Source organism: Alligator mississippiensis, chromosome 2 (assembly GCF_030867095.1).
Source record: "Alligator mississippiensis isolate rAllMis1 chromosome 2, rAllMis1, whole genome shotgun sequence".
Classification (NCBI taxonomy): domain Eukaryota; kingdom Metazoa; phylum Chordata; order Crocodylia; family Alligatoridae; genus Alligator; species Alligator mississippiensis.
Window position 1 is genome coordinate 95,815,617 of NC_081825.1, and position 12,102 is coordinate 95,827,718.

The window sequence follows — 12,102 nt, forward strand, 5'->3', positions numbered from 1 at the left end:
TTTTACCTTTAATAGGAGTTTGGCCTAAGGCCCACAGAATTTAAGCTCAGGACATTATCCAAACATACTTTAATATCTGACTAATCCTTAGAGCACTTGTGGTTAGGTTCTAGGGGTCCCAGAGGAGAAGGGAGCCCTAGATCTATTTGATTTCATGGAGCAAATTGTAGCATGAGGCTTAAAACTTAATGTGAATTATACTTATCAAATACCCACAAAAGGACATAAGAGTGGTAAGGAAGAAAAACCTGAGGGCAGTTCTAATAATTCTTTCAGATGTTCATAACCAGAACAGGACATGGAGATCCATCTGCCCCGCTAAGGACATTTTATCCTAGCAGATTAAATTGCTGCTTTCCCCTGACCTTTGGCCCAGCTACACAATCAAAGTGGACAGCCACGAAAGCTCCATCACAGATGCCAGGGCAAAGGCATCCATAGTATTTCCTGCCTAGTTTAAAATCACCCATGCTGGAAAAAACTTTGCTTTCTGGGACCAGCAGAGTTGCTTGCTTTAAAAATTCAATCAAAAGAATCTGAATGGGCTGCCTGAAAATGGAATTGTAATACCATTCTGTGGTATTAATCTAAAAAAAGAAGTTGGCTCATTGTGTGATGAGCTTAGCACTCTATGAACCATCAAAGATTTGTATTAATGGAACCTAGTTCTGAAAGGCACTGATTTCCACAAGAACTGAGTATATTAAGGGATCAATTGAGGATCCCAGTCCCTATACACAGCTCTGGGGGTATAAAGAGGCCTTAAAAGAACCCCAGTATAGGATCAACGTACACTCAATATAGACATCTGGATGCTTCTGCTGCCTTTTTGCTTTGGAATCTCTGGCATGCCAGGGAAGATCCCAGGACAGGAAGCAAAGAAATCATAGCAATCAGGCCTACAGGCATGGGAAGATTTCCATAAATTAAAGCAGCTCAAGACCATTTTACCTTATGCCATAAACCATTTCAGCTCCTGAGTGGCCAAGAATTTAGGCAACAAAATGAAGCCACATTTTTCTTTCTTCCTTTTGGCCACACTCTTGACTATACCTCCCAGGAGAGGTAGGTCACAGGACAGCACCCATAATAAATAATGACTTAAGTTCCCCCACCTTTTTTTTTAATTATGTGGTTGGTGAAATTGCCCTACGTAATAACAGTCTTACAATCTTTATTTCTGAGCATGGTGTTTACCACCATGAGTAATTGCCCAGAAATAACATAAACAAAAGAAGAGCCACTAGCTTTAGCTGTTTCCGTGCATCTTGAGATATACATACAACAGAAATGAGCATGTGCTTAGAATGCCCATTACCTGTGGACATTTCCTTTTCTGATGTTACTATAACTTCTTTGCTGTTTCCCTTTTGGAATCAGGAAAATGGATCCCAAAAAGAAATTTGACTTAAACCATACCAAGGCCTTAAAAACTTTTGCAGAGACTTTGGGTGTAAATGGCCATTTGACATACAAGGTCCAAAGCAAAACTAAATTCTAGCCTTATGTCCTGAATGCTGTCTCTAGACACTGTTTACAATTTCCCCCCCCCAAAAAAGGGTTGCTGTAGAGAGAGACAGAATTTGAATTTCGTAGGCACTTATAATTTATTTGCAATTACCCCTTTGCGAAAGGAAGGCAATATCTAATCCATCAACAAAAATATTAAAGATAAGGACAGAATGGCCTGTAGCAGAAGGTCACATCTAGGTTATTTGTCACTTACATCTCTTTACACCTTACTCAGTGCTCTCAGTGGCTAAGTACAGACAGTCAAAAAAACAGAAGCTGAATTGGTTCAGTCTTCCCAGGTTAGTCTAAACTGCATACATTGAACTGATAAGCAAGCAAACAGACATTCCCTTTTTTTTAGAAATGCAGCCACATGCCTTGAAGCACTAGAGCATGCCACCCTGCTTGACTAGAGCAGACAGCTTGGGCCAAAGCTAGGCTCCCACCCTGCAAGTGGGGCTTCTGGGGGATGTGCGAAGCATCCTGGGATGCTGGAGGACTGAGTTAACTTGAATCTGAAGGGGATCTGGGACAGAAGTTGAATAAACCGATTAAACCTAAATCAGTTAAATCTGATACTACATCCTTCTGGGTTTATCTTAAACCGGTTTCAGCCATTTTGAAAGTGATTCATATGGACTGAAGTAGGGTGGCCATATGTTCTGTTACAGATTTGATCCGATTTCTGATCATTTGTACCTGTTTATCTGTAACATCTGTCCCTAGCCAGTGAGGGATATTCTGAAGCAGGTCCCACTCACCTGCTCCCACTCACATGTGTCAAACCTGTTCTGTCTTGAAGTAGCCTTTTAGAGTATATCTACACTACAGTCAATCAGAGCTAGCTTTAAACTAAATAGCTTGGTTTCTCCTAGCAGCATGGCTACAATAGCATAGAACTCAGTGTAGATTAAAAGTCCAAGTATTATGTAGCTTTTGTCCACATAGCAGTGACTGTGGTATAGATGTACCCTTATTTCTACTGCAAGTAGCCCGACAGAAAAAAAAACTTCTTATGTGTGCAACCCTTATCTCCTCTATCTTAGCCTCTTCCTTTTAAAACTTAGTTCTTTTCTTCTTTGTTTAATCACTTTGCTGCAAATGTGTCTCAAGGGAAAGTTGGTTACATCCCTGTCACCGTTTTGTTTTGTTTTGTTTTGTTTTTGGGTTTTGAGGTGTTTTGGGTTTTCTTTTCTTTTTGGGGAGGGGAGTGGGGGGGTGGAGTAGGCACTCACAGGTTTCCTATATTATTTGTTAGGCTAGTTTTCCAGCTATCTTCAGTTATTTCAGTCAGGAGCCTTTGATACCTAAGCAGGTCTCCTATTTCATTCTCAACCCAGCTCTAATTTTAAGCTTAACTGCATGTCATTTTAAAAAACATGAATGATCACTGCTTGTACTTGTTGTATGTGATAAAGCCACAAAGCAATAAGCACCCTTAAATCCTATACTTTCACTCGGGATTGAGAATGCGCAGTATTTCATGGGTTCTAGCCTTAAGTCAGAAGACAGTGAAAATTAAAATTAAAATTGCCTCCTATTCTTTACAAAGATATAATTTCTCAGAGCTCGCCAAATGGCTGCTAAGGCTAAGGATTGGTCTAACATACATTTCATTAAGAACAAGTCCAAGGAAGTATATTAAATCAGATTGAGCTTTACAGATAATCTATTTGGCAGTGGGAAGTAGATTTGGAAAGCAGCAATGAGAGATCAGGATTACAGTTAACCTCAAATTTATACTCTCCATTAATTGCTGATTACTTAATTTAATTATTACACATTAAAGAGAATACAACTGTACCTACAGGCTGAAGGACACAAGGAACAGAAAGTGCTGCTGCTGATAAATCAGAACACAGCCCAGGTATGGCACATGAACCACACAAATATATGATCTTGAGGCAAATAAATAGCTTTAGGAGGCAGGACATCCTGATTTTGGTTTCAGCTCCCTGGCTGACTCCACTCCCCCATTTTGTAGAATGAGGATAACAGTTATCTTCCTTGCAGGCTATTTTAAGGTCCACTTCATTAATAAATGTAAAGCATTGTCTTCACAGAGTGGCTATCACCTCAGCATCTCCAGGTATTATTACTAGAGGACGAGGGGTACACTCTAGTCAGCTACTTTCATAGAGACCTTAGTGCAGTTCCTGGATTCAGCTATCACTACGAACACATCCAGAAAATTCTCTCTCACTATGGAAGATAAGCCAATATTAATTATTTTTGCCCTACTGAGCCAGTCATATTCTGCACAGCTCCAGATAGGCCTCGTAGTCCTGTCTTCTGCTGGATGCAATGCAATGAATTTACTGATTCTTTTTAACACTATAATTTCAAAATGCATCTAAAATGTCTGGGTGCATTTTTGGTGTCACAATATAGATACTGAAATCTGATGCATCTTCCATTGTTTCTCCTATTAATTGGGAAGGGGGTCTGGGTGCCATGTCTCCCACACAAGAAACAAATTAATTTCCATTTTTGCATCAATCCTGCAACATCTATACATTGCTTAGACACAGTCACTGAAAACCTATGATATATAACAGCTGGCCCAGCATAGAACTATCCTAATTCAGTAATCAGCATTGGTCTGTATACTCTACAATGTGAGTATAGTATACTTTACTTACTATACTATCTGATGTATACTGTGTACCTCTAAAATAGACCAAGTTCATATATTCCTTAGCACTTCAAAAATAAAGGCTTATTTCATAAGCGCCAAGTTACATACATCTAAAATGAACTACATGAAATGCTTGATGGCATTTTTTATTTTAAACCTGGGTTTATATTTGCTTCACTGTATGGTATTTTAGTGACTATTTCACACAGATGACCCTCTGAAATGCAAGGTTCCTTGATCTGAGTCATGATAAATGTTTTATGGATGAGCATGAGAGGGATGAGGTAATAAGCATCAGGCCTGATCCTCAGGTCGGCTCAAACTGTGCACAACTGAGAACCCAGGAAGTAGGGCGAAGGTGGCTGCTACCTCACCACCTAGGCAATCTTCTGCCCCGTGACAATCCTAGGTATGTGACCTTTTTTGGTTGCCCATAACAGTCTTGAGAACTGGCTCACATAATTACCTAGGAACTTGCTTTTGTGTTTTGGTTTGTGACTCAAAGTTAATGATGATTTGAATTAAATGTTAAAAATGAAAGAATTCTCGTCTTAGACTTTATCAAAAAAGGGTTAGTTCTGGGTCTGGTGAACAGACCAATTTATAATAAAGGCCTTCTTTCCCATGTATCTTTTTTCCCAAAACCTGAACTGGACTCTTTTCCTCTTTGTTGTTGTAAATCGCTGCCTTTCCAGTGGTACCTGAATTATATACATGCAGACAGCAGCAAGAAAGGCTGTTCTGCCAGCATAATTATTTCATTAAGTACTGCCAGGGTACTTTTCTAACCAGAGCAAAGGAAAGCAACACAAAAGATATTGGGAATCTGCTCTCCCCAGATTTCCAGCCTGGTTTTGCATTTCTCAGTGGTTTGTGAAGTTTTGCTAAGTAGCCAAACCCTTGGATGTTTCTTTTAGCTGAAACAACGCTTCTGACATGAGCTCATCACTACAAAAGTCTGCTTGCACTATCTGATGGGATTTTGCAATCAATGACAGACAACACCACATACTGCGTACCAGAATGGGAGCCAGTCTAAATTCTGGTACTTGCTTCCCCAATGACTATTTGCACAGCCTGGACAAGTCACTTAAGCCCTTGTGTCTCTGTTTTCCCCATTTGTAAAATGTGGATTTACAGATAGGCTTAAATTATACAGCTAATTATGGATGAAGGCTCTGGGGAGGTGGGCAGGGGACTAATTCAGAGATTCTGGTCTGTGCCCACTTCTCCTTGAAATAATATTGACTTTGCCTTGTAGGATGTGGGGGATAAGTAGTAATTCATTCATCTTTTCAAGGCATGTTAAAAATGAAAAGCACCATTTAAATATACTATGTTAAGAATCAGAAAGGACATGCTTGGGATGCAGAAAGCTAAGCCCATTCAAACCCTGAAATCTCCTACTTCATAGAGAAATGCCTAACAGTATTCTTACAGCAGACTGTAAAGCATACTAAAATTGCTGAACATGGACTTTTTTTCCTTACTACTAGACGTATATCTTACAATACAACTGCACCTTCAAGCACTTTTATGGAGCATTAAGTTTATAAGTCATATCCTCCTCTCTCATGCTTTTCCAAGCAGCATGACCAGAAAATGCTGCCACAGTCTGTCCTTTGAAATACAACCAGATGCTAAATTATTTAAATGTGGCCAATAGAAAAGAACTAAATGCTGATGATAACCTAAAGTCCCTATAGTTTTACGGTAGGAAGGGGAGGGAGGGGGCAGGGGAACAAGTTTAAACACCTTGCTTCCCTTCAACTTTATCTCTTTCTCCCCAAGGAGAGAAGATCTCATTCTCACTGGAAATTAAAATAACCCAGTCTTTGTAGTTGTGACACTGAATACAAAGTAGCTGTCCTTTTACTTCAAACAGAAGGACACATTTTATTCTAGCAAAGATTGGAATTGTAATTTCTTACCAGTTCTGCTGATTGATTATTCTTAACCTCCTCATTATAAAAACTGTAACCGCACAGTCAGAAGCCTACTTACTAGTGTTCCATAACGTCCATTCAGGAGTATCAGAGACTGAAATTCAGTCTTGCTGACCAGGAGATTCAGCTCCCTGCAGCATTCAGACAATTGGTCCCATTATGGCCATCAGGCGGCTGAGTTAAAGGGTGGCCTTGCAAAAACATAAACAGCTTGTCAGCATAAGCCAAAGAGGCGGGACTGCAGTATCAGGGGACAACGTGAGCCAATGATTAGCCTCTTTAGGATCTGTTTGTTTAAGATATTGTGTTTCATTCTCAAGAAGGGGAGAGTGGGGGAGTGAGAGGAGCTGACTAGGAAGAACTAGTGTTGTATGCTTTACAGCTAAACAAAAAAAGGCTTAGGGCAGAAGAGAAAGAAAACCAGTGTCACTCCTGGAAAAGCACATATTTTCTGTGCTTCCATATAATCATTTCTAGAAAACCAACAGGCATCTGCATTACAGTTAGCTTTGCCCTGCTTTTAGTTCAATTAAAAACCCCCTGGGAACAGAGCTGTGGTCCTTGTCTATTTGGAAAGAAAAAAACGTTTCTCTTTCACAATTTCCTACTGATTTTTTTTCTTTGTTTAAGAAGAAACAAAATCAATGAGATCTGCTGCGCTTGTCATAGTCTCCCCAGCTCATTTCTTTTTCTCCTCTTCTAACACACTGTTCATCCCTGTCACCTCCTTTTCCTGTTGTGGGGGTTTCTCATTTGCTGTCTTTCTTTAACACACTGCCATGACCTCTTGGATCTGTCCTGGCCTGTAACCTCTTCCTCAGCCTTAATAGAATTGCTTCCCTTTTCTGTCTTCTTACACCCTTGCTGCTATGGTCTTGTTTCTCCCCAAAATGCTGGTATATTTTGCATTTCCTCGCCCTTAGAAAACCCATCCAAATAGGGTGGCCATATGTTCTGATATAGCTAGGACAATCACAGATTTTAGAGGCTGGTCCCGGACAACTGTTAGGAAATGTAATGGGAATCCCAGAAATGCAGGGACTCTGGGCATAGTCTGGCTGGGAGTCAGAGCAGCACAGACCACCTTCCAGGCAGGCATTGCTGTCTGCCTGGGACGCAGCTGGGGCACAGTGTCCTGGATTCCCAGATGGAAGTCCTGGATTTCCATATGGTCAACCTACATCCATGACTCTACCTATTTTCCTATTTCCGTTGTTCCCTCTACCTCTAAAACACTTGAGTGTACAATTTGCAACTAATGGTTCTACTTTTCCCTCTTGAATCCCATCTGGCCTGGCTTCTACCCTCTGCCTGACACCAAAACTGGTCTCTCTAATGATGACTTCTTCCTCACTGCATCTCAAGCTCTTAGCTCCCTGAAACACTTTGCCACTTTTAACACAGCTTCCCTTCGAAAGACGCTGTCATTCATTAGCTTTCACTGTTTTTCCTCTGACCTTGCTGATTAATTGTTCCTTGAAAATCTTCTTTAGAAGATCTGCTTCTTCCTTTCTCACTCTTCAAGGGCCTCCCATAGGGTGCTGTTCTTGTTACCTCTTATTCTCCATTATGCCATCTGTCTGGGTGTTATCACCTGCTTAAGTCAGCACTTTTATGTCAGTGTCTCATTGTTTTGCCTTTCTGCTCTTCACCTTTTCCCCTCCCTCCAATCCCACACTTCAATCTGTTCCGCAGACTTCTCCCCATATGCCTTGTTCACTTTAATTTAACTTACCACAATCTGACTTGCTCAATTTACCTTCAAACACCTCTCCAGGGGGAGATTAAAGGTCCTAATCATATTATAACATAAGGTCCTTCATGGTTCCAACCCCATGACTCCCTCCATGTGAGGGAGGGGCAGTGGCATAGAGTCTTTTTCCTCCTAAAGTGTGACCCTGCCAATTCCTGGGAGCAGTAAGTGTGATAGTAGGATTCTTCTTCCTCCTTTTGAGTGACCCAGCTGGGAGCAGGCGCTGTTGTCTTCCACAGCTAATATGTATTTGCTTCAGTGGGGGAGCTGTGCCCCAAGGACAGTGAATATTAGTCAATACCCCATTAAAATGGACAGGCAATTCACAAATCTCAACATGGATGTTTCATACTATCCACAAATTCAGGTATACACTGCTGCAGTAGTTAAGCTGGGTCATAGTTTCAAGTTTTTGGGGGGGTTTTTTTACCATTAACAGAGGAGGGTTTTTTTGTTGGGTTTTTTTTTAAATGAGAGCTGGGATTCTGGAGCAATGACATGACTCCATCCACTGGATCCTGGGATTTAGCCTATAATTCTTATGCTTTAATCCAGTTCTGCCCTTTCTGTTACCCCTGTGCTGTCATTATTGGTGACCTTTCTACCTCACCCTTCCACACATCTGTGACAAAATCCTGCTATGCCCTTCCCCACGACGTTTCAAAATCAGACTTTTCCTTTTTGCCCAGACAGCTAAAGCTCTTGTCTGCAGCCTCATCACCTTTAGTTCTGACTACTGATGCCCAGCTTCCCTCCAACCCCAACATTCAGATCACTCCTCTCTCGTCCTTAGATAATGCTCCCTGCTCTTTCCACTCCCCACCCCTCTCCCCCGTTGCCACCTCCACCAACTCATATCAAAGTGAGTTGTTTGTCCTATGCAGCTCTGCCCTTCCCTGTTCATCCCCTCTTAGTGTTTAGTGCATGTAATTCCTTCACCAGCAATGCTGATCTTGACCACTTGCCATCCCCTCTGCCAAACCTTTTGCACAGTCCCTTATGTGTGGAACTATGAAACACTCACTCATCTTTTTTCCTTCAAATCCCTTTGTATGATTTCCTTCTGCCACAATGCCTACAAGAAACATAGCACAGCTCAGACAAGGGGCACTAGAGGGAGATGCATGAGAAATAGCTGCAGAAGGTTGATATTTATGTAATTATAAATAAAAATAGCAGATATTTCAGTATATACGATAAGTATGTATTTGAGGGTCTCCCTGTCTCTCTCATCCACACATCATATGTCATTCATCTTATGCTGTTAGATTTTAGGAGTCCAGACTAGCATCAAAGGTCCAAGATGAATAAACTGTGTACCTGAGTTTGGGCCAGGAATTGCTATGACAAACAGTTTGTAGATGTTTACAAAAATGCTAGCTACTTCATCTCCAATTCCCATGGCAGCTTCTTTAAGATGCTAATTCAGTGTAGTCACAAATAAAGAAACAAAGGAGGGAGCAAGAATGGGCTGATTTAGTGGACTGTGTTGAAAAGGCACACTCTTCAGACAAAAGTCACCCTGGGTATAACTCCTTTGACTCCACGCCAGTGAAGTTATGCCAAGAATGAACTTGGCTTTTTGTCCTGAAGGGCTTGTCTAACTTAGGAAAATGGTTATCAGAACTACCACTAACTGTGTAAATTCAAATGTAGATTAGGTGCTGGTGATTTTACCACCTAATCCCCAGATGACCCCACGAGACACAGCACTCTTTAAACATAAGGTCCCAGAAACATAACATCTGGGGTCTGTGCCCGATGCAACAGCAGCAGGGATAGTGGCAGGGGCTGGGCCAACTATGGCAACTGGGCCAGCAATGGTGGCAGCTTCATTTTTTAGCACACCCCTAAATGGGTGCCTGGGGGTGGAGTTCCAGTTGCCCACCATTTATTATGTTACAGCAAGGCTCCCAACACTGTTGTAGCCCACCACAGCTACAACGTGTGCATGGTCTAGTCACTGAAATCTAAACCAAGCTCTGATGTTTACTTTTGTGTAATTAGGCTGCAAAACAGATGTTGCATGTATCCCTGGATAAACCATTTAATCCTGGGGCAAAATGCAATTGTACAGATGTCTATGTCCATTGTCCTGGGATAAGTCCTCAAAAAGTTTCCTACTAAAAGATAGTAACAGTTTATCTCAGGATATTTCAAGGTACATCTGTAGTTTTCCTGGGACTGCATCATTGAATCAATGGCAGAAAAGCTGCATTGCATTCATCTGCTTACCTAACCCTAATTAGAAGAAGGATATGTGCACATGCCAATCCCAGGATATTTTTGTTCCAGCACAAACACAGGCACAATTTATCCAGGGACAAATGCAACGCCTGTTCCTAGCCTTAGCCAGTGGCAAGTAGTTTGCACATTCAAAGGAAAAATTTTTATGGGTAAATAAACCTTGAGTTTTTCACTGAAAATATTTGGGCTTGGAAAGTAAAAATGGAAATATTTTTGTTTTCTACTACAGCAAACAAATGGCATTTGGTAAAAATGACAAGAACTTCGTCCTCTCACCCTTCCTATGCTTCTGGTTTAATGAAACTTCACCTGCATTCTGTGTTCCCTTTCTTCAGCCCATGCAGCATCTTTCTACTCTCTAATTCTGGTAGGAAAAGGGGCACTTTTTCCACCCTGTTTGTGTTAGCCCTACCTTTCACCTTTTCCCATCTGCCTATTCTCCTCAAATCACAGCCCCACTTAAGTGACATTACTGCAAATAAGGATGAAACCGAGGCCTCTGGTTTAAGTTTCACTCATATTTCCCTGAATACATCAGTCATGTATTGCCTATGCTAAAAGAGTGTGGTTTGTATTTTTTAGTATTTTATTGGCACGGTTTCAATTATAAAGTGGGTCACAACTTATTTTCAGAGAGTCCTTAAACTGGACACCTGAAGAACTATGATATTGAACCAATAAACTCAAAGTCTAGATACAGACATTCAAAAAACCCAAGGAGAAATCAATCTAAGTTACGTGGTTTTCTGTAAGTGGCGTAGTTTAGATCAGTGGCAAACAGAACACAGTATTCTTCCTTTGGTGGAGGGGCAAATCTTAGACTGGGTTCCAGCATTTTAAACCAGTCTGTGTGCTGAATTTCTGTTCTATTATGGGTATAGAGCAGTTTCCAATCACTTATACTGGTAAAAATGCAATGTCTGTATGTAGCCAAAAACTCTAGAGGGGAATTGATTTCTTTTTTTGCTTTTCCTTTGTAAAGGAAAACTAAGCCAGATGGAAAAAAATGCAAGGGAAAAGAGGTGACATAGATTTAGTGAGCTGATATATGGGGCCACAGTCAATGGAAAACTGGGCTTAGTCCTGTGTCAGACACTGTGTATTTTGAACTTCGAACATTTGGACTATTTCCTAATTAGATAACATGGGAAAATATTTAATCTCTTCATGATACCTCACTTCTTACACCAAAGAACACTATGGGTACATAGTGGGTACACACCTGAATCTTCTGAAGCCCCATATGAGAAAAAAAATGTTCCCTATCTTTTTTATTGAGTGAAATAATTTTTGTCATCAACTTCCCTTTGGCATCAAAGCACAGAAATGTGCAGGCCTTCAGCCACTACTCGCCCAGCCTGCTCTTTAATGATCTCCTTCATTTGCTGTCAGTAATCACTTCAAACTTTGCCTTTCCATTCACAACTCTTACAAGACTGTCATTAAGGGCACTTCACAGATCAGTGTTTGGGCTGAAAAGAAATTCTCAGCCTGGACCTCCTACATGACTGCATTAATGAATGCCACACAGACCACTGAGAATAGCTTTCTAGTGTGCAGAAGGGATAGGGAATAATGGAGATTAATATGAATGAAACCAACCATTATAAAAAAAGATGGAGCTCTCTTGATTTTACCCCTAAATACAGAGAAAGAAGCATTATTTATAATATTCAGGGTGGAAGGAAAGGATGTTCTAACAGTTGACATAGGTATCTTATGAGCTCAGTTCTGCCACAGACTTTCTTTGCAAATTTGGCCAGGTCACTTTATCTCTTTGTGATTTAGTTTCCTGATATCCCTTAACTGACTTCACAGCACTGTTGTGAGAATTCATTCACTCAGTCATTCATGTTGTTATATCCCACAGAAAGCGTAGATTGTTATTAACATTGCTGATCTGCAGAAGACAGCTTTTGAAGCAATTAAATGCAACGTCAAGCCTCCTAGGTAGAGCTTGGTTGAAACAAGAGTGTTTGTTCTTATGATGTAATGCTTCTAATTTG

The 12,102-nt window shown here is 40.8% G+C and overlaps 1 protein-coding gene across 5 annotated transcripts in view; it reads right to left on the reverse strand.

The window, feature by feature from the left end:
* The window catches only part of TRIM2 (tripartite motif containing 2), a 157,000-nt gene that overhangs the window by 112,620 nt on the left and 32,278 nt on the right, over positions 1-12,102 (reverse strand). For 2 of the 5 annotated variants that reach the window (XM_006264519.4, XM_019481477.2), the window contains exon 1: positions 6,155-6,287. The exons of the other annotated variants lie outside the window; for them this stretch is intronic. The gene's annotated coding sequence lies outside the window, so the exon portion shown is untranslated. Of the gene's footprint in view, positions 1-6,154; positions 6,288-12,102 lie in introns of those variants that run through there. 5 annotated transcript variants of the gene reach the window in all.